Genomic DNA, 18,700 nt, shown 5'->3' on the forward strand with positions numbered 1-18,700 from the left:
CCGCAGTACGCGGTGGCACCCAGTAACACGAAAAACGCGTACACGTGGGACACGCAGGCTACGATGACATCGAAAATGGGTGCAATACACAGGGGCACCCGCAGTGGGAAAAGGAGCGTTTGCGACTCACCGTCTGACTAGCGCGATGCAGAAAAACACGCGTAGCCAATACCCCCGCCAAAAGAAGAGATACGTCCTTGAGAGCTGTGAAGTAGATGGCGCGCGAAACAACTGGAAGCAGCAACACACGTCGGTCTCCACGGAAGGCACGTACAGCGAACTGCTGGGCCCGCTCACCTTTAACCCGTGCTGAGGGAAACGCACGCGCGCGTCACGTCACATGCGGACGTGCATTTTTTCATGCGCGATTACGCGCATTACACGCGGACGTGCAGTTTTTCAGGCGCGATTACGCGCATTACACGCGGACGTGCAGTTTTTCACGCGCGATTACGCGCATTACACGCGGACGTGCAGTTTTCCACACGCGACCACGAATTACACGCTGACGTGCAGATTTTTCACGTGCCAAATCACTCCGTATCAAGCTGGCCACGAATACACACGGAAGACCACGCTCCTGCCCAGTAGGCCGAATCACTGCCCCCCAGTGCCCCGAGCAGCCTCCCACGTGCCATCTGCTGCTGCCTGCCTGCCTGCCTGCCTGCTGCCACCGTGCCCTGCCATTTGGTACCTGCACATCAGCCATCTGCAGGGGTCCAGTTGCTGTGTCGACCCCTGCTGGAACAGTAGACTCCCGACTGGGATACCATCGCTCCACAGCCCAGCCCCAGGACCCAGTTGCCCACCCACGCCTGCCTCGGGGGTCGCCATGTCGGGGCAAGCACCATCTGAGACCAGTGGCGACCCCCAGCCAGAGAGGCAGAGGGCCACCAGCTTCAGTGAGAAGGAAGTTGGTGTCCTGGTGGAGCATGTCCTGGGGCATTATGATGCCCTCTTCGGAAGACCACGCGCCAACAAGGAAGGACGGGAGAGGATCTGGGACGATGTAGTGGTTGCCATCAACGCGGAGGGGGTGGCAACCCGCGACATCAAGCACATCAAGAAGCGCTGGGAGGACTTGAGGTCCAGGACCCTCAATAAGGCCCGGCGCCTCGCGGAGGGGGGCCGGGCACGCCTGAGTGACATCCAGATGAGGGTCCTGGAACGCGTAGACCCAGCGCTCCACGCCCAGATCCTTCGGAGGCAGACCCATCTGGAGTTGGCCGGTAAGTGGCCAAGCATTACTGTGTGAGACAGGGCATGTTGCAGTGTGCTGGTTGTCTGATACCTGCCTGTATGTGTGACATAGGCCATGTACGTATGTGTGTGTGCAGGGACATCATGGTCAGGCATGTGAGTACAGTGATGTGTGAACCACATGGTTGGTGCATGTGTTCTATTGCAACATGGGGGGCTCTGTGCGGAATGGACACATGGAAGCATGGCAGTCTCTGTTCCTGGACATGGGTGGGGGTGAGGGATGGGTGCTGGTCCCATGTACACGTATGGTGCCCATGTGTGTGTGTCTGAACTGCGTGTCTGTGACTTGTAACTGCCATGGATGCATGACACATGTCTGTGACAATGTTCAGATTCACTGATGCAGCCTAGTCATCCTTGTATCCACTGCGTCTGTGGTGTACGAGGCCAGATGGATGGAACTACGGTGAGGTGTGTGCATGTGATGGCAAGACCCATGATGCATGTGAGTCTAAAACCAACATTGTATGAATCATGAGTCCCTTGGTCATGTATGCCAATGTCCATGGCATGCGCCATGCCTGTTACTGTATGTGTTTTGCCTGCACTGACCCATGTGTTGTGGCGGGACATGATGGAAGTGATGTATGACAGTGCCACTCATCTGCTGTTGCTTCCTGTCTAGGGGACCATTGTACAGTACCCTGATGCTTGTGTTCTATGTCTCCCTCTACACAGTGGCAAGTGAAGAAGAGGGCGGAGAAGGCGCTGTGGAGCAGAGCGGCGGGGATGCCACCACGGCTGCAGTGGAAGGGGTGGGTGAGCCCCCACAGGGGCTTGCACCGGCGGAAGACGGCGTGGAGACATCCAGGTTGGTGGTTTCCACAGAGGGGGAGGAGGCCGCTACTGAGCCACACATGGGGCCTGGTGGGGGCATCCCCGCTGGTGCAAGTGGTGCAGTCCAGGGCCAGGGGCAGGAGGCAGCACAGGTCGCCGTGGAGGTGCCTGTGCATGTCACTGTCCCTGACACTATGACTGCACCACCATGCACCAGCAGGGATGCCCCATCCCAGGCCCGTCCGCAGGTAGGGGAGATGTCCATGTCATCTGACACTCCTCTACCTGCGGATGAGGGGACCCCTGGCCGTGTGGAGAGGGTCCTGATTGGTGTCGCGTTGCGCACGGCTGGCATTCGTGGTGAGGTGCATGCGTCCCGGGAGGAGCATGCACATCATCACGAAGAGCACCGTGCGTACGTGAACCATTTGGGAGCCGCCATGGTCGGGGGTTTCCTACATGTGTGTGGCCTTCTGGCGACCCTCTCCTCCTCTGTGGAGGCTATGCGCCAGTCGTGCTCCATGCCGTCTTCCGGCCCAGATGCCACCAGGGCCCCCTGTGGACCTGCCCCGACCAACGCAGCCAGCTCGGTGGGGACCCCATCCCTGCCACAGTCGGGAGTCGAAGGTCCAGCAGGGGTGGACACACCAGCAACTGTCCCCCTGCAGATGGAGGATGTGCCGGCATCATCTGGCAGGGCACGTGCACGACGGCATCGGTGGATTCCATCAGCCTGGATGCCGTCGTGCTGGCAGAGGCAGCAGCAGGCTCGACGTGGGAGGCATCATGGCTCGGGGCCATCAAGATCAGAGGGACAGGCATCGGCCGGAGGGCAGGGGAACCCTGGGATGGCAGTGTCTTCCGTGTGGGAACAGTTGGTCCAGCGGATAGGTGCGGAGCGGCAGCGGGCGGAAGAGGAGCGGCTCACCATGGTCAGGGCGGAGTTCTCCATGCGTCGGGCGTTGAGGCGGGCTGAGTGCCTCGAGGAAGCTCGCAGGGAGTTTGAGGTGGACACGGGGTTGTCCCTGCGAGACCTCGGGGCCAGGACAGAGTCCCGCCTCCGGGACATCGACATGGAGTTCGAGGATGCCCTGGCCGGCAACATCACAGAGTGAGCCGCAGGACTTGCCCGCTGCCATTGTATATAGTTCTTTAGTTAGTTGGTGTTAGGTTTCCTTTATTTTTTAAGTTTTTTTTGGACCGCTCGGACAATGGCCACTTTTCTGTATATATTTTTATTATTAGTTAGTAGTAGTAGGTTTAATTTATGGTGTTGGGCTCATGGACCCTGGGATATTCTTGTACATAGTTTGATGTTTGGAAAACATTTGTTGGATTTATATTTGTGTTCACCATGAGGCAATGGTTTTTCCTTATTTTTCCCCCCATTATTTTGCTTTGGACTACATTATTTTTTGGATTACTTTGTTTTTTGATTTTTTCTATTTGTTCTCGGACATGGACCATTTGTTTTGTCATCCCCATTGTTGTGTGTTTTATTTCTTTACTTCATTTTCATCTTTGATACATATATTTATTACTTACATTTGTGGTATTTTCTCATTGGTTTCATGCATGTCATGATATGGGTTTTGACATTCACTTGCACCCATTGTGTATGTGTGTGTGAGGGACATGTGTTCATTTACATACTTGCCATTGGGGTTGTATCATGTGATTGCATCTACTATGTGGGTGGATGCAATCCTTGCCTGGGTGTTTGTGCTGGGTATGCTGCCCATTACTGCCATGATTGTGTTTCGTCAGGACCTGGGGGCAGGGGGACATGAGTGGGGGCCTGCTGGGGGGTGGGGGTGCAAGGGGACATGGTTGGGGGCCTGCTGGCAGGTGCCCCACAGTGCTGGGGGGTGGGGGTGCAAGGGGACATGAGTGGGGGCCTGCTGGGGGGTGGGGGTGCAGGGGGACATGAGTGGGACATGGTTGGGGGCCTGCTGGCAGGTGCCCCACAGTGCTGGGGGGTGGGGGCACAGGGGGACATGAGTGGGGGCCTGGTGGAGGCTGCCCCTGGTGACTGGGTGGTGGGGGTGGTGGGAGACATGGGTGGGGGCCTTGTGGAGGCTGCCCCTGGTGACTGGAGGGGTGGGGGTGGTGGGAGACATGGGTGGGGGCCTGGTGGAGGCTGCCCCACAGTGCTGGGCGGTGGGGGTGCAGGGGGACATGAGTGGGGGCCTGCTGGGGGGTGGGGGTGCAGGGGGACATGAGTGGGACATGGTTGGGGGCCTGCTGGCAGGTGCCCCACAGTGCTGGGGGGCGGGGGCACAGGGGGACATGAGTGGGGGCCTGGTGGAGGCTGCCCCTGGTGACTGGGTGGTGGGGGTGGTGGGAGACATGGGTGGGGGCCTTGTGGAGGCTGCCCCTGGTGACTGGAGGGGTGGGGGTGGTGGGAGACATGGGTGGGGGCCTGGTGGAGGCTGCCCCTGGTGACTGGAGGGGTGGGGGTGGTGGGAGACATGGGTGGGGTCCTGGTGGAGGCTGCCCCTGGTGACTGGAGGGGTGGGGGTGGTGGGAGACATGGGTGGGGGCCTGGTGGAGGCTGCCCCTGGTGACTGGAGGGGTGGGGGTGGTGGGAGACATGGGTGGGGGCCTGGTGGAGGCTGCCCCTGGTGACTGGAGGGGTGGGGGTGGTGGGAGACATGGGTGGGGGCCTGGTGGAGGCTGCCCCACAGTGCTGGGGGGTGGGGGTGCAGGGGGACATGAGTGGGGGCCTGCTGGGGGGTGGGGGTGGTGGGAGACATGGGTGGGGGCCTGGTGGAGGCTGCCCCTGGTGACTGGAGGGGTGGGGGTGGTGGGAGACATGGGTGGGGGCCTGGTGGAGGCTGCCCCTGGTGACTGGAGGGGTGGGGGTGGTGGGAGACATGGGTGGGGGCCTGGTGGAGGCTGCCCCACAGTGCTGGGGGGTGGGGGTGCAGGGGGACATGAGTGGGGGCCTGCTGGGGGGTGGGGGTGCAAGGGGACATGGTTGGGGGCCTGCTGGCAGGTGCCCCACAGTGCTGGGGGGTGGGGGTGCAGGGGGACATGAGTGGGGGCCTGCTGGGGGGTGGGGGTGCAAGGGGACATGGTTGGGGGCCTGCTGGCAGGTGCCCCACAGTGCTGGGGGGTGGGGGCGCAGGGGGACATGAGTGGGGGCCTGGTGGAGGCTGCCCCTGGTGACTGGAGGGGTGGGGGTGGTGGGAGACATGGTTGGGGGCCTGCTGGCAGGTGCCCCACAGTGCTGGGGGGTGGGGGTGCAAGGGGACATGTGGCTTGGCTGGGGGGCATGCCCATGGTGGATGGGCTGCCTGCGGGACATGACCAGGGGTGCAGGGTAGTCCCCTGTGGTGTGGCTTGCCTGCAGAGGTCGTGGAGGGGGTAGAGGGGAGACCTGGGAGGACCCACACTGGCAATTCACCTCTTCAACTTCCCGCACACCCACGTAATACACTGCCCCACTCGCACAGGCCCAATCGCGTGTAGGATTTCTCACGCACCCCTGTAATACACGTACCCAGGCCAATCGCGTGTAGATTTTCTCGCGCACCCCTGAAATACACGTACCCAGGCCAATCGCGTGTAGATTTTCTCGCGCACCCCTGTAATACACGTACCCAGGCCAATCGTGTGTAGATTTTCTCGCGCACCCCTGAAATCCACGTACCCAGGCCAATCGCGTGTAGATTTTCTCGCGCACCCCTGTAATACACGTACCCAGGCCAATCGCGTGTAGAATTTCTCGCGCACCCCTGGAATCCACGTACCCGCTCAATCGCGTATTTAACTTCCCGCGCGCCACTTTTTTGATGCGCTGGGACTCTACCGCCTGCCTTCGTGTGGCGGCCGTGTTTCAGCTTGTGCGTGTCTTTGGCTGTGCGTGGCTTTGCCCTATTCGATTCCATGAATACGTGTGGTTCGAGTGCGTGTGGGCGTTCCGTCTGCTTCCCTGCAGTACATCCCCAGTTACGCCCTTATTTTCGCGTGTTGTTCCCCATTCCGCGCGTTACGCCCCATGTCCCGCCCACTTTCTGGTGTGTGCGCTGCGGTTGTGCGCTTTCACTGTGCGCGTCGCGCACGCCTTTCACGATGTTGCAGTGACGTGTGCGCCATTCACGGGTTTGGCGCACATCCCGAGGAAGACACGCGCAGGGACTTCCATGAATCGCACGCGTGCGCGTGCGCCTCTTTTTTTCCGCTTGCGCCTGCTTGCGCCTGCTTGCGCGTAGATTTTCGGCGCACGTTTGTTCCATGAATCGGCCCCTTTGTTTTGCCACTTCGTAGTGCAAACAGGTTAAATGGTGCCTCCCATTTAATTATGACAATAGCATATACAATGGATCCCTATGGAACTTCTCTTCTTTCCGAGGGTGTAAAGAAAATGAGGAATTGAACATTGAATTGCAGGGATATCTTGGCTGCCTGGACACGGTAATTACATCTCAGGCCAAAATGTAGGACACATACTCTAATACATTTGTAGATTTGGAAAATAGGCTGAGGAGAGACAACTTCTGCTTCATGGGCCTAGTGGAGGGAACCAAAGGCAATGATCTGGAAGCATGGACACTCCACCTTTTCACACATGCGGCTCCTAGGGCCTCGGTAGATGGTGTGCGGCTAGCAGGGTCCACAGAGTGGGGGCCATCTGCCAATCTGACAAGATTGCACAGAGCGATATAATTATGAGGTGTAAGCGGAAAAAAAGGATCCTAGAGAAGGGTTACAAAATGAATATGATCTTCTATCAGGGTCAAACTTTGTACATATACCAGGACATGCTCCCGGCACTTTATAGAAATGACTGGCCTTTCGATAAATTATAGAGAAGCTAGTGAGGAGGAAATGAAATATCGCTGGACTTTCTCTTTTGGCCTGGCCTTCATCTGATGAGGGGAATTCTGTAGGGTCACATCTGCAGTCCAGGCTGAAAAAGCAACTAGGAATCCTGCCAGAATCCAAGGTATCTTTCTGTGCCAGACACCCACGGAGGTGAATGGATTGGGGGCCTGGGTTCTTTCTCAAGCGGCACCCGACAGGTGGAGACTTGAATGATTTCCTTTAAAATGAACTCCTTACCTTCACTTGTTTACATATGTCAATACCTCCTAATGTATGCTCAAGAGAACGTATTACAATGGCTTCATAGACACATCTTGAAATGTATGTAAAGTTGCCAACCCTAGGGTGCCCAGAAGGGCGTTGATCCTGCACCAGTAAAGTGGTGGCTTGGCATTCCTACAGTTAGTGAATTATTTGTATGCAGTGCAATGAAAGATACTGCGCAATTACATAAATCCCCCCTCTAATTTACCTTCGAAGGAACTGGAAGATGGGGTGGCATAGCTGCCAAATTACCCAGGTCCATGCAAGACAGCTCAAGCCAGTCCAGTGTTTTACACATTGTATGCTGGAATTTATAGGCCCATAGGTACAATGGAAAGAAAGCAAAACTTAAAGGCCCAGCATGCAATGGGAAAAACCAGCAACCTTAGGTCCCTCACAAAGAGGCTTGCTGAGCCCCAGGAGCCCCCAGTCGAAGGAGGTGCGAGACTAGGCCTGCCGCAGAGGTTACTTTTCTTGATGAACAGGCCCCCACCACACTTTGACAGACTCAGCGCAGGGTCCGCGTAGTGACCAGGGAGACACCCGATGTGCCCTGTGTCTGCTTGGAGTGCATTGGTGTCACAAAGGTGAGGCCGGGCAAGGCCTGCTCGATCCCTGCGCCACCTCCGCCAAGGACACATGTCCTCTGAGAGTCATGCATTTTCACTGGGGTATATCCAGCATTGTCTGTTCATTACATTTGCCTAAAGGTACCCCACACGAGATCCTAGACAAGCAGGCTGGGAGAGTCCACCAGGGATCCTTTGTCATGCAGCCATTTAGGCTGGCCACATCCCCTCTACACAATATTAATTACACCTTGGATACCATTCCGGGAACTTAGAACTGGGGACTTAGTCTATTCTGGGCATGGGTTCACTCCTGTGCAGGCAACCGAAGAGTGCCTCACTCACCCACACAACTCACTGTGCTCATACAAACATCACATCAAAGCTATTGTGGAATCCTGGTGCAGGGTGGGTTGACCTTGAAGGTCCTGTTTCTCTACTGATCTTACCTTCTTTGCTCGTGCACACAGGCTGAGGTTAGACTGCATGTTGCAGAATAGGTAGGACGTAGAAGCGGGTAATAAAAAAGAGTATTGAGCAAAGGGCTTATGGAACCCCAAAAGTAATGGGTGTTTTGAATAGGTCGGAAAGAGAGGCCTGAGATGCTCAGGGTATATTCATTTCAATCTTTTTTCTTCCTTGAGTGTATCTTTTTCGGCTTCACAAATCGATGTGCACAGTGGCACTACTTGTCCAAGGCATACATTTTTGTGCATTTATTGACCGCAATCTCCTTCTCTGTAAGCAACATAGTGCTATACATCAGTAAAAGTTACAGGCTCGCTTTAGGTGCTTAATAGTTAGTTAGTGGGGAATATATCATTTTCCTGACATTTGGCGTGGGGGGTGGAGTGGGCAGGCTGTAGAGGGTGGTCTTTATGTGGAATATTGGTCTAGGTGGGTTAAGGAAAATGTTTCTTCTGGGGAGGGATGAAGGTGCTCCTTGAAGAGGAGGGTCTTGATTTATTTTCTGATTTGCATGAGGGTGGGGGCCGGGCCACTGTTGGCAAGTATGAGATTCCACAGCCTTATGGTGCAGGCAAAGAATACTTGATTTTTGGTTCTTGGGTTTCTGCTACTAGGCCAATGCTGCTTATTCTAGTTTCTACCTTTGCATTTATTAGTTTATTTTACAGTTTTTACTCTATTCCACATGCCGCAACCCCTTACTGCACCAAGAGTAGGTGGGAGGAGATGGCGGGGTTTGCAAGAAAGAAATCAATTAAGGACATGCTATGGGGGCAGAGGGTAGAATGATACATGTTACATCTCACCCAAGTGTTACATTCCAAAATACATATGAACTCATTTTCGAGTCGTCTGTAGCATTATAAAAAAGGTACCCAAACCTAGCGGCAAAGGGTTACGACATGTGCACCCCATTTTTTTACGCTGTGTGTGATTTTCAATATTTTTGTTGGTGGATTGGTGGTATGGAACACAATGGGCCTCATTACGACCCTGGCGGTCCCGTAAAGAAGGGTGCCGGTACGCGACCGGCACCCTTCATTACGGGACACCCTATTACAAGGTTCCCTTTGTGGGGATGGGTTTTTCCAATGAGGACTTACCGGGTCCTCCATGGTTGGAATAGCCCGGTTAGTCCTCATTGGAGGAACCCGGTACTGGAACCCGGTATGGAGGCAGCCATGCCCTTATTTAGGGCATGGCTGCCTCCATAATAGTAATGAGGCCCAATGACTTGTTTCCGCTATGCATTCCCACTCTGACAACAGAAACCACATGTTTTTTTATGCCCACACGCTGCATAAAACAAATGGATTCCTATGGAATCCACTGGTCTTCAGCACCTACTAAAAGCAGGTGGATTGCCTAGCTTCCGATGTAAATGCTCTCTGCCATGCATATGTAGCAGGCAGCATTTACACTTTCTGCAAAATTAAGTGCAGAGAAAATGGTCTTACAGCGATGTTGCCTATTTTAACACTTTTTTGCACCTCGCCTTACAAATGTTGATTGAAAGGTGCACGAGGGGACCCGGGTGCAGGGAAGTATGAATGTTGACTATTAACACCTTTGAGAAAATTGGCCCCATATTGATACAATACTAGTCAGTTTCATTTCAATGTTTCAGGAAGTGCCTGGGGAGCGGGCTTCTTCAGGGTGGGCCCTGTGGGTGGAGCAGCATTATTTTGAATGCCTTCATGAGCTTGACTTGATCAAGCCCTATTTCAGCTGAGTTGACCAGTCTTGCCACAGTTTAGGGCCCTTTCTGGAAAATAATTCAGTTCTTCAGTGGTTGGTCGATGTATCATCTTCTGCAAATCTTGGTTCACCCTTGAAAAAAAGTCCTTTCCATGAACGCAGTACCATATACTAATTATTTTTACTAATCTGCAGCTTCTGGAGTTCATATAATTCAATTCTTCATTTCTTAAATGTTAAAATATTTTGTAAAAAAGTATTATTTATTGATCAGTCATGCAGAGCACTGGTGTTCTAAATGTATGTGGCTTATTGTCTATCCTGATAGATCACATTGCATTGCTTTCCCTTTCACCTACGTACACTTCTAGAACAATCTGTATACTCATCCCATCACAAAAACTACATTAGCAAAATAGCATCATTCAGCCAACAATATGTCAATGCATTACCAAGGACCAACCCCGTACATAGTATGTGGCATGAACTACTTATACTCTGATCATTCATAAAATATTATTCACACACCAAAAAAATATATGCAGAAAGTGCATACCCAGAACATTCTCATAATAATCTGCACATACCAAGAAAACAATATGCAAAAAAGTAAAACGACTAGGATACACATAATTATAAACTTTTCACTTCTCACAATATTTTTTTTTAAATTAGGTCTTTTTTAAAATTGTAATATTAGTTTTACAAAAAAACTTTTAATTACATCACTTCACAATTCCTTTTGTTACAATAAAAATATACATCAATCCTTCTCACCCCCCAACCATAACTTAAAGAACCTCTACTTCGACTGTGTGTCTGTCAGGATTGCCTCCATGTAATTCATTACTGCACATGTCAATTTAAAGTTATTACCCGCAAGCAGCAGGAACCACCAGTCACGCTTCAACAATAACATCTCTTTAGTTTTGTATAAGTTCAAACGTAATCTTAGGAATTGGTCTCTGTGATAGCGAGATGGAAATGTAGTCAAGTAATTCGGCGTATGGTCGATGCCATGTACTGCTGGTCCGTTGTCAAGATCCAATGCCAATTTATGTCTTTTTTCTCTATTTATTATCCAATTCCACCACCTTCATTTTTTCTTGGCTGCTTGCGGATTTAACAGGACCTTTTCCATTGACACATCTGCTTCATTTTGAATTCCTTTAATTTTCGTCTTCCACATTGTTAGCAGACTGGTATTGGCTTGCATATTTGTTTGGCATAGGATCTCATACGGTCTTGACACAGGAATGCGGGAATTCAATGAACAAAAACGTTTCAGAAGAAAATTAAGGTTACTATCCTTACGAAGTTGAAGTCTGTAAACATTAGAGTTGTTTAGAAGAGGAGATCAACTGTTACAAAGAAGAACTGTGATGAAAGAATGTAATTTGGAAGGAGTGTGACAAAGAAGTTCTGCATTTAAGGAGAAGGACTGTAATGAAGGACTGTGGCGAAGGAGGACTATAGTGAAGAAGGACTCTGATGAAGGTATGTCATAAAGAAGGATTGTTTACGAAGAAGGACAATGGGCAAAAGGACTGTAATGAAAGAGAAGGACTGTGACAAAGGAAAATGACTGACAAAGGAGAAAGACTGTTATTAATTAGAAGGGATGTAATGGAAGAGAAGGCCTATAACCTGAACTCGGACTGTGATGAAGTAAATGAATAAGGACGAAGAAGGTATATGGCAAAGAAGGACAAAGCAAAAGGACTGTGGTGAAGAAGAGCTGTGATGAAAGAAGGTCTGTGAAGAGGAAGGACAGTTTTGAAGGAGAAGACAAATGGTAACGATGTACTATGTTGAAGGAGAACTCTGATACAGAAAGACTGTGACAGAGTAGACTATAATGAACCATAGAAACAAGACAAAGGAGAAGGACTAGGACCTATGCTGAAGGTAAAGGACTGTTAAAAGAGAGAGGGACAGAGGTAAAGAACCATGACGAACCATGAGGAAATAGGTGAAGAACTGTGACGAATGTAAGGGAGGCATGATATCACAAGTATGACACTGACACTGACACAAAAGGTACAATTTGTAAAACCTTTATTCAATTTCCGGGGTTTGGAAAAACTCCTACGTTTCCCATAACTATGATGGTATTAGTCTCTACCATCAAATAATAAAGAAAATACATTTCTAGTCAGTCTCTGTCGAATGAAAGTTGGCCTATACTAACAAAACCTAATGCCTGCCCTACTTCTTATACAAAAAGTGTGTAATGGAGAATATGTATGGAAAGGAAAATCAGTGTTAAAATTAGAGTCAGCTCATCTCCCCATGTTGGACAACACAGAGAAAGGCGGCCCCCGTAGACAGGATGACACACTCTGGCTCAGGTTCTCAAAACAAAGGCAGTTCAAAATGTTGGTCGAGGCCCGCTTGGCCTTCCACGCTAAAGTCACTTATTCCAGCTTTCAAAAGTTCTGTCAGGTCCAGTATGAAACTTCCTGCAGGAGTGATGCTGGCCCACCAGACCCCCCAAGTCTGCCTCCCCAACAGTCTCTTAGCAGATATAACTACCAAGCTGGCAAACCCAAGGGGAAAGGGGAATAGAGAAAATAAAAAACGCAGATCTTCTCTGTCTCTCACTGACACCCTCTGGAACTGGATATGATATTAAGGTATATATATGTTATAAACAACTCAACTATAATTCTACTGACTTAACTGAGTTCTACCTTCCTCCTCCCTTATTACCTGCTGCCTATGCCTTGATACTGATAGGCTTTAATTATTAACGCTGAAATTGTTCAGTCACTTTCTTTTTCTTTTTTGATTTGACTGCAAATGTTCTTTCTAGAAACTTTCTAGAAACTTTGTTCTTATAAACGTCTATGCAGATTCTCCTCTATCCGCAGTATATACAAAGCTTGCAGTTGCTGCTTGCGTGGCTTGATGAAACTGCTCTAGCTTCAGGAAAAGTGTCACTAGCTCTGCTTAGAAATAACATCCCGGTTGAACTGACCTGTTTTATTGCTTATTTGCATCCAGACTATCAGCCCGCAACACATTTCTTTGTTTGACTCAAATTAACATTTTAAACGATCTTGAAACCTGACTGAGTTCTATTCCGCGCTAAATGCAGTCAATCTTCACTGCTCCTGCTGACCGCGACGGGAAATTCACTGTTGAACGCCGATTCAAATCATTTCTCCTGAAAGGACTCAATGCAATGCACGCAGCATGTACACTACGTTTGTTAAGGTCCTTTTCTCTGCGTAGGCTGAATGAAATACACTTGCGCGTGATACAAAGTAAGAAAACTAGCAGCATTTATTTTGGTAACTAGGTTTAAACAACTGCAGTTAGTTTCAAAACAAATAAATATAACTACCCATAGAAGGGCCGCGCATCTGTTAATAAATTACCGCGCAAACTGCATGCAACTTTCTCCTAGTACAATTCACATGTGCACTAACTTGCCTTGCCGATCACAGCATTTACTCAAATTTAAGGTCCACAGTTAAGGAAGCTGCATTCATAAGCGATTCCGTTTGCAAAGAACTGTTCAATGTTTTTCTTATCTATCTGTTACATTCAGAACTACTTAAACTGGTAACTCAAATAACTCTAAATGAATCACTTAGCTTGCTTCATCTGTTTTCTCAGCTACATTAGTAAAGACTCTGGCTTCACTGATGATAACTGTACTTTGTCTTTCATACTATCTTCTTCAGAATATTGAATCTTTCTTGAGGACTTTAAACATTTGCTGAGCTCTGCAAACTGAGACCTGTCTCCCGAGATGCTAAAATGAAAAGCAGTTTAGAATTATTTGAGAAATCCCCCAATCACTGCTGTGAAACTGAGCCCCCATCTTGCCCAGGGGAAACAAAGGCTTCCTGACGGCCATGTTAAGGAAACATAGAAAAACTTAGAAACATTTCATAATCCCCATCACTAATTCACAGAATCTAAATTCACTAACTTACTCTAAGTAGATCTTCCTACAGATTATCCCTCCTGCTTTTCCAAGGAAAGTGTTTTTGTTGTGTGCGTGAAAACCTAATTGGGTTCCCAATTGGATTTTTAAGATGTGTACAGCTAGCTAAATACTATGCAATCCTGACAAGTTCTTTCCCAGTTCTACAAAAAGTTCAGATAGGTCTCCATCGATCGGGCTCGGACCTCTCAAAGCAAAAAATCTAATCAAGAGTTCACATAGGTCTCCCTCAGTCGGGTTCGGCCCTTTCAATTACAGCACTTGCAGGGGTTCCCTTCCCCAAGCTTATCACACTTCCGGGCTCCCTCTGTCAGGCCCGGACCATCATGATGTCGAAGACTTTCAAATGTGCGAAGCTTTAACTATAGACCTCTGCAGGAACACTTCAACTTTCCATTCAGCGCACCCTCTTGTGTTATTTGCCCCAGTGTCTCTTGGTCTTGGTAGTTCAGTATCATAAGCACAAAAGTTCAACATTCACCTTTTCACTTCCCCTTTTGCCTGGGTTAATCTTGGCCATTACGCATCTTAGAGTTCATTCAGTTTGTCGCGTTATAAAAAAACATTTCACCTTTCAGACTTTCGAATGGGCTACTTCCTTTAGCCGGACCCCTCCGCTACTCAGTATCACTGGCTTCACAGTTATCGGTAATTTAAAGTTCACCAAAGGTCTTCCTTTCTTCGGGTCTCATCCAACCGCGTGCAGCCTTCAATTGTGAGATATAGGGCCTCATTACAACTCAGGCGTTAAGGGTTAACGCCACCGTTAACCCTTAACGCCTGATTCTGATTTTAACGCCTGTTTTTAGCAGGCGTTAAAATCCATGGCGCTAACCTGCCATGGTGCTAATTACGCCGCCGTAATTTACGGCGGCGTAATTAGCGCCTTCCCCACTCCCATTATGCCCTATGGGGCAAAAATGGGAATGGGGAAGGGAAAATGGGAAATGGGGATTTACCGCCCCACTCACCTTGGAATGGGGCGGTAAATCCGCCATCCACCATGGTGTAAACGGAGTTTACACCATGGTTGTAAAGTTGGTGCACTTAGCACCAAGGTTGTAATGAGGCCCATACTGTTGCAACTTCAATCTTTCCATAGCACACAGCAGCCATTCATGTTGATTGCCAACTCATCAGCTGTGTGCATGTCTTTCTTGTCTGTGCGGTTTTAATTCATGAGCCAAGGTTAATACTACAGGCTTGGCCTCGCCTCCCCAACTCTGTTGTTCACCCGGTAGGGTTGCTGGTGCCCATCAAACACAATTCTGTATTCTTGTTTGGGATTTGGCCTTCTCCAGGTATCTTTCATGGCTCTTCGGAGGCAATAACCTCCAGCAGGGATCTCGTGGGTTTCTCTACCATTTGCTCTTGTCCATCTGTCGGTTGCTCTGCTCCAGTAGATTTGCCTTTGCCCCGGACGTTCTGCTCCTTCTCGTGTTCCACCTTCCTCAGAGTGTGTCTCTATGTTGCACCTTTTATCTGTGTAAGGAGAGCTAATTGGTATCAGATGTATGCAATTATAGTCAATTGCCTGAACTTTGCCTGACCCAATTAGCGGGACTTGTCCAATGAGATATGTAAGGGTTAGCCTCTTTACTCTCAGTCACCCTCTTCCTCGACCCAGTGTTTGTGTAGAAAAGGGGGGAAGTTGGGACGCTGGAAAATCCTATAAAATAGGAATGGTCATGGGTACAGAAAAGGGGGGAAAATTGCGTCTCACCATTGGTCATCTCACCCCCACTCCCTGAAGACCCCTCAAACAGGTGATCCTCCAGCACTGGTCCACTCCCAGGGTCTGGATCCAAAGGTGATGGCTGTGCCCTGGCCACCTGACAGAGAGATCACTGTTGACTAGTAGTTGAGACACCCTTTGGTTTCTCACACGAAGAAGAAGGACTGTGACAAAGGACTCTGACGAAGGTGAAGCCCTAGGGTGAATGACGATGATGAAGGAGAAGGACCGCAAGGAAGGACTAAGAAGGAGGAAGACTATGAAGAAGGAGAATTGCAACAAGGGACTATGATGAGCAACTAGTACTATAATGAAAGAGTAGGGGTAAGGACTAGACAAAAGAATGGAGAGAGGAAAGACATAAACATGATGTGTGATAAAGTCAATGGGCCTCATTACGAGGTAGGAGGTAAGGGGTTACCAGCACCGGTAAGGGTGCCGGTAACCCCTTACCTCCTTATTCTGAGGTCTCTTAGCGGGTCCCGCTATGGGTACCTGATTTTACCAGGCGCCCTTCGCAGGAGCCGCTAAAGAACCAGGGAGCTAATAACGGGCCTGCTATTAGCGGGCCCGTTATTAGCTCCATCCCCATTCCCATTGAGCCCTATGCGGGCTCGAATGGGAATGGGGAATGGTTCTCGGAATGGGGAGTTACCGGGTCCTCCAAGGTTGGAATGACCCGGTAAGTCCCTATTTCGAGAACCCGGACCCGGAATGCGGTAAGGGGGTAGCCATGGTGCTAATAGCACCATGGCTACCTCCTACCTCGTAATGAGGCCCAATGACTCTCATTATAAGTATGGCAGTCTGGAAATAATGTGGCAGTAATTCCATTTACTGACACATTTCTGGACTGGCATACTACAAGTTTGGTGGTGGGGTGACCTGATTTACCAGCAGCTCTAAACGGTATGTCATTCCAAAAAATGCTGGTATTACCAGGACCGGAATTAGCGGTACCGGTAATGCCAGGAATTTGCACCATGTAGTCCTATGGAACTCCATGAAATGGGGAATTCCCACTGTTGCCAGCACTTGGAATATGCGGGTAATTCCGGCATTCCAAGTGCCGGTAACTGTATGACCATGTGTGGGTATCCCGTCGGATTCAACGTCACATACCGGCAAACCCATAATGAGGCCCAAAGCATGTCAATAGCATTGCCAGTTGTCATGCCAACCAAAGTATTCTGTTTTTCAAAACCTTCTCTCATTTCTCTCTTCTCTGTATCAACAATATGTGCCAAAACCAAAAAAGTAAGATAGGATGCATACACCAAGCTTGGGTGCATGAACACCAGGAAGGACAAAGAGAGTCGAATTGCAATGTATCCTTACACCAATCCAAAAGCACATATAAACACGATACGCTAGCAAACCTTTGCTAATATTCAGCCATACAAAATGGAGGTTTTGATATCTATAATTGGACTAACTGAAGATACTATGCAGATATGGAACAAAACATTAGCTTTCAAAGTCCCACAGACTTGTTAATCAGATCTGATGAAGAAGTCTGTGGGACTTTGAAAGCTACTGTTTTGTTTCATCTATGCATACTATCTTCAGGATCCAATAAAAGTTTATCAAAACCTGCATCTTATCTTATCTTATCCAGACTTATAAAGCGCAGATTACGCCCAGAGACATCATGGCGCTAAGCTGCAGAGGTAAAGCCAACCAAAGAAATCAGGGGTGCTAGAAGAGAAAAGTTTTCAGAGCCCAGCAAAAAGGCAGGTGAACCTCAATGGCACGTAGAGAGAGAGGAAGAGAATTCCAGGCCTTTGCGGCAGCCACCGAGAACGCACGACCACTGACCCGAGCAAGTCTGGCCCTAGAAGGCTGAATGGTTTTCAAAGATTGACACTTGAAGGAGTTCTGCTCCTATTTTATAGAAGGCTTTATGAATCAGACACAGTGATTTGAATTTGACGCACTTCTCAACTGGGAGCCAGTGCATAAATGGTGTCATGTGGGCACCAAACAGAGGGTGAAGTATTTCTCTAGCTACCATGTTCTGCAACAGCTGAAGACGCTGGATCAGATGCCGCGGGACAGCTAAACACAAGGCATTAGACTAATTCATATTATTGATAACCAAGGAAGATACCACCGGAGGCGAGCACTTTCTGTAGGGTGCACGATTTATAATGAGCCTTCTGAGAGGCAAGAGAATCTTGTGTGACTTTACAACTAGACTAACACAACGTCTAACCTTTCTATCAGCAATGTTGATTTTGATGTAGGTTTTAATTTGTTTTACATTCAGTGTTAATGTTGGTTTTATGTTTAATTGGTTATACCTTACCATTAGCATTCCCAACGAGTATAGACTTAAACTTTTTATAGATGGTAACCTTACATTTTGGAGCATTTCATTTTCTCCCCTGGTAACTTGGACCCTGTGCTATAGTGTCTATTACTTCTGTTATCAGCAATGCACTTCAGTGGGAGCTGGAACAGCCATGCCTGTTTGCTCCTTGCCAGCCTTCCACTCACACTCAGTTTGACTCTCCTCCCTGCAATTCTGAACCCCCTCTTTACTGCCTCTACTGATCATTCAAATCTCCTCACAGACCATTCATGAGGCACAGCTGCAAACATGACATTCCCACACGTTTCACTGTTCAGAGGCAATAAGCACATTTAAATAAATTCTTGAGTGACAAAATCTATAGTCTTCTTTAACTTCAATAAACCCTGTCCCTCGCAGTCATTGCCTACCCCCACTCTCGTACTGCTTACTTTGAGGTGTGCCTAATGTGGTATTAAGGAACAGATGCACCCATCACAAACTTTTCTTGAAGAAGTTCTATCGTTTTGACATTCCGAGCAAGCTCTGATTGGCGAGCACCCACCTGCCATGTTGCCATGTTATCCCCATCTCCCCTTCCCTCTAGCTTACACTCCCTCCCCCGATGCCCCTCAGCCCACTTACCTGTTTCCTATGGCAGCGGCTCAGCCACGGCTGCGGCTTCCACATCCCGGGCTGCAATAGAACTGGAAGAGGGACTCTACATGTAGCCTCACCTAGCATATTAGCAATAACACCCCCGTCAGCGGGCCAGATGGGTGGCTGGCACTGGGGCCATCATCAAGACCCCAGTGAAAATTGGAGCCCAGGTTGTTGCCACCCGA

Source organism: Ambystoma mexicanum, chromosome 8, assembly GCF_040938575.1.
Source record: "Ambystoma mexicanum isolate Mex_15411 chromosome 8, UKY_AmexF1_1, whole genome shotgun sequence".
Taxonomy (NCBI): Eukaryota; Metazoa; Chordata; class Amphibia; order Caudata; family Ambystomatidae; genus Ambystoma; species Ambystoma mexicanum.